Below are 4,728 nucleotides of genomic sequence, written 5' to 3' on the forward strand. Positions count from 1 at the left end.
ACTTTTATTCTCGCTGTAGTATTGTTGCCACCGCCATGTTGTGAAGACGCTGTGTGTTTCGTTGTGAAAACTAAAGCTAAACTACTTTGTTTGGCCTTCCAAAAGAGGACGATATCCGCTTCGTCATGTCTGGAGCTGATCCGTGCTGGTCGCTGAGGATATGACCCCTTGAAAACAAAACAGACAACCAAACAAAATATGTAATTTACTTAAGTTTCTGACAAAATGTTTTATTAATGTTATAGTAAATGAGTCTATTTAAAAACATGTATTAATTTAAACGAATTAGCCTAATTATGTAAAAAAAAAAATAATTTAAAATAAATTAAGATAAATAAATACTTGTTTCGTTTTAAATCTCTTGAATGAATGATTCAGACATCAAATACATTTAACACTCACTGTTCGCCACCTACTGGAATAATGTAACATATCACACAATCATTATTTGCAGCGTATCTGCAGCGTATTACTTTCAAAGACCCATTTTGATCGCGGCTCCCGCAACATTAGAGTCTACATCTGGACTTTAAACTTTTATCAATACTTTCGTTATTATTTAATGTTTGCAACACAGAAATGTAGCCTACTGTGTAGGTAGACTGTTTGTGAAACTGTTTCAAACATTAAGCTTTACATGATCAGCGGCTGGCAAAAGCAGGTTTAAATATTCCGATATGATTGTGATTTCAACGCTTTAAAGCATGTTTAGAAAATTTGTGCGTTTATGCTGGTTATTTTCCACATCTCACACAGATCCGCTGCCATGCTGATTCAGGGAAGGTCCCCTCTTTTCAGCACTGATGGTCCATGGCTAAGCACACCAACCACCAAAAACAATGTGTATGCTGTATATGGAAAGGTCTTCAGGAAGAAGTCTATAGATCAGTATGTGTAAATAAGACTGGAAGAAGACTCTTATGCTCATTAGCAGACATGTGTTTGTGACTGACATTGGCATTTAATTAGTTTGACCTTTTAAATGCATTCATGCTATTTATTTAAAAGCTTATTTAATGATGCCACACAAAAACAGTCTTCCACTATGCTTTTACCTTTTGTAGCGTGACTGATTTCTTCTGGTGTTCAGAGTGAACTGGGGTTTTCTAGCACCATTTGAAATCGGTCGTGCTGAAAGGTATGGCGTCCCCTTCATATGAGCAGACCGCAGACCACTTTGTAGATAATGAAAAGAAAGGAAATTGTTGTGGTGAAGTTAAAAGTTGTTAACCTATTAACCATTCAAGCAGGGTCAGAAATGAAACAGGGCTCGGGACAAAAATGCAAAAAAAAAGGTGACAAAAATTACACAGATGATTAAAATGCAGTGCAAATAATGCTCCCGTAATGAATTTCTGTTATCCAACATTTACATATTTTATATACTATTTGGTATATCTATACCTGAAGCATAGCTAATATGTATAAAAGTAGTAAAAATAAATAATTACAAGTAAGTTGTGATGAAAAAACATTGGAACTGCTTATTATTGAAGATTTCTTCTAGCAGGTAAGTTGTTATTGTGCATTATATACAATTACTTTTATAATCATTGTTTATTTTATAATTACTGTAACAGACATGCAGTAATTGTTCCAACTGAGAAAATATTTTAGTATATTAATTGTATTAGGATTATTTGAAACTGCACTGGTTCATTCAGTTCCATTTTTCCTCCAAAAGTGGAGGAAAGCTTTATCTATTTTTCATTTCCTTTTCTTCCTTCTTAAAGCTAAAATGAGAAAGGAAAATGTGAAAACGGTCAAAGGTCACTGGTTAAAGAAAAAGTCTTCATATATGCTAAAAATCTCCTTATAAACCAGTCCCAGGGGACAAATGTAGCCCCTTAATAATATTAATAATAAAATCTGATGCTGCTATAGAGCATATTAATATGTTAATATGCATATGTGAATATGTTAAGATTATGTTATATGAATATGTTCATATGGATATGTGAATATGCTAAGATTAAGTTAATTTCCATTCTGATTTTAGACAGTCTTACTCTCAAACTTATTTTTGGTGTGTTTCATTATAACAGACAGGCAACTGAAATCTATATGTGGTCACAACTACCATACCATAGAACAGGGATCCTCAAATCTGGCCCACGAGCTCCACTTTCCTGCAGAGTTTAGCTCTAACCCTAATCAAACACACCTGAGCATGCTAATCAATGTCTTCAGGATCATTAGAAAATCACAGGTAGCTGAGTTTGATCAGGGCTGGAGCTAAACTCTGCAGCGCATTGGACCTCCAGGGTAAGATTTGAGGAACCCTGCCATAGAAGGTTTTACAGTTATCAAGTGTTATATTTATATTTATTTAATATGCGCAGAGAAGTCATTAGCTTTTCATTTCTATGGACTGTCCATTACAGTAGGACAACATTTCTCTTTGATCTTTTAATTTCACTTTGTCCCATCAGTGTCCCTCGTTTTTCACTCATCAGCTTTAGGATTAACAGGGCATGTTTGGACCCGCAGCTCTAGAGTCAATAATTAAACACACATGCATCACTTCTGAGCCAACACATACTATCCCACAATCCCTGGACAGCAGAGGCGAGTGTCAGAAGGGATGGGACTGTATTTGCCCTCATTCCTTAGAGGAATCAGGTGCTTTCTCTCACCTGGGTTACCGGATCTCCATGGATGTCACAACCAACCCGCTGCCTGAACTGAGTGGCACAGCCTCACCACGATCTACCACAATCTGATCTGGAGTCAGTCAGCTGGATGTCACTCCCAGTCTTTCTAAGAGTACAGGGAGAAAGTCACAGACCAGAAGACCAGATGAATACAGGTAAGAATAAGTGTCTATTTTTACTGCATTTTTCCTGCTAAAGTTTTGGGTGATGTCATGAGTTCTTCTGCATCTGAATTTTCAGGATTTTCTTACATTTTATGAGATTTTACAAAAAAGGGCAGGTGGATGTACTGAGTATTTGTTTTCATTTGTCTGGAGTAACATCCTCCCTCTGCTCACAGTTGTGCTGTTGAAACACCTTTAGAATGATGGAACACAACATGATGTTGGAAAATAAACCGATCGAGGATGACTGCCATCTAAAATGCAAGCGATACCTCATCAGGTGCGTGTTTTTCACTAATGGTGGGCCTTCACTTGATTTATAAATTGAAGATGCACAGTTTCAGATGATTTAACGGATTGTTTAATTGTCAGCTGGCGATCTGTTTTCAGTTTGTTTGGTGAATCAACTGCAGAGTATTTCTTCAGCCCTTCCTCTTGCTCAAAAGAAATACCCTCTTGGTTTTTCCAGCTAAAAGATGACATGAAAGGTATTTTTTGTTTTTACAGGTGTGCTAAATTATTAATTTTTTTTCGATATATTTACTGATTAAGTGCAAAAACATTATTATTTTGCAAAAGGTCATAAGATTTTTTTTTTATGTTTTTTTTTTAATGTTTTTGAAAGAAGTCCCTTATCCTCACCAAGGCTATATTTCTTCGTCAAAATACAGTAAAAACAGTAGTATTGTGAAATATTATTACAATTTGAATTAACTGTTTTCTATTCATGGAATTTTTTCCATGTTTAATTTTCAGCATTATTACTCCAGTCTTTAGTGTCACATGATCCTTCAGAAATAATTCTAATATGCTGATTTTTTGCTCAAGAAACATTTCTTTTTATTATCAATGTTGAAAACAGTGTTGCTGCTTAGTATTTTTGGGAAAACTGTGATACATTTTTTCAGTATTCTTTAATGAATAGAAAGTTCAAAATAATGTTTATTTCAAATAGAAATCTTTTGTTACATTATAAATGTCTTTACTATCACTTTTGTTTAAATTAACACATCCTTACTGAATAAAAGTATTAATTTCTTGCAAAAAAAAAAGCAACAGCAACCTTACCAACTCCAAACTTTTGAATGGTATAGTGTATATACAGTAGAAACATGCCTCATGTATAGTTGGGTGAATCGGCAAATAAAATGTGTAGAAACTGAAAACAAAGAAATCAGAGAAAATGTATGATGTGAAATAAATAAGAAATATTGAGAATTTTTAAGCCTGCTGTCTGTTATTAGATCACATGAGTGCAGTTACCCTGTGGGATGCTATGAGACAACGCTCTGCACAGATACTGCAAGAATCAAACACAGAGCCCTCGATGGCAATTACTAATGAGGTCCACTTACACCTAACTCAAACAACTCTGAAATCTCTAAATTAGTTTTTTACTACGAGACAACCAGCAATGTAACACTTTGCTCTTCTTCAACAGATTGTGAGAAGGGTGACAGACTGGAAGACACTCAAGAAACAGGATCATCTGGTGCACCTATTAGGGGTGAAATACATGTTTCGCTGTGCTCAGCGTAACCAGGCCATCTCTGCACTCCTTCTACAACATAACCCTCTTTTTGACTATGGTATAAATAATGGACTGAACTGATTCCTGTCTATTATGCAGAATCAACCAAATGGTGAGGTGAAACATCAACACAAGGGGAGGGTTTAAATCAGGGATATGTCTCAGATGAGCAAGACATTTAGGACATAGGCAAACTGTATTAACTTTTATTGTTCATTTGCCTCATTTAAGACTTGCACAGGCTTGATAAATGAGTCAGTTAATGTGATGCACTGTAGTAGGCATATGTACTTGCCCTTCATTACCATCGGGGGGCAGCAGATTGTAAATTTGGTTTGTAATCTCATTACCGAAATAATTCTTTTTCTCCAGCACAGAG

Source organism: Sinocyclocheilus grahami, unplaced genomic scaffold, assembly GCF_001515645.1.
Source record: "Sinocyclocheilus grahami isolate Dianchi unplaced genomic scaffold, SAMN03320097.WGS_v1.1 scaffold170.1, whole genome shotgun sequence".
NCBI classification, from domain to species: Eukaryota; Metazoa; Chordata; class Actinopteri; order Cypriniformes; family Cyprinidae; genus Sinocyclocheilus; species Sinocyclocheilus grahami.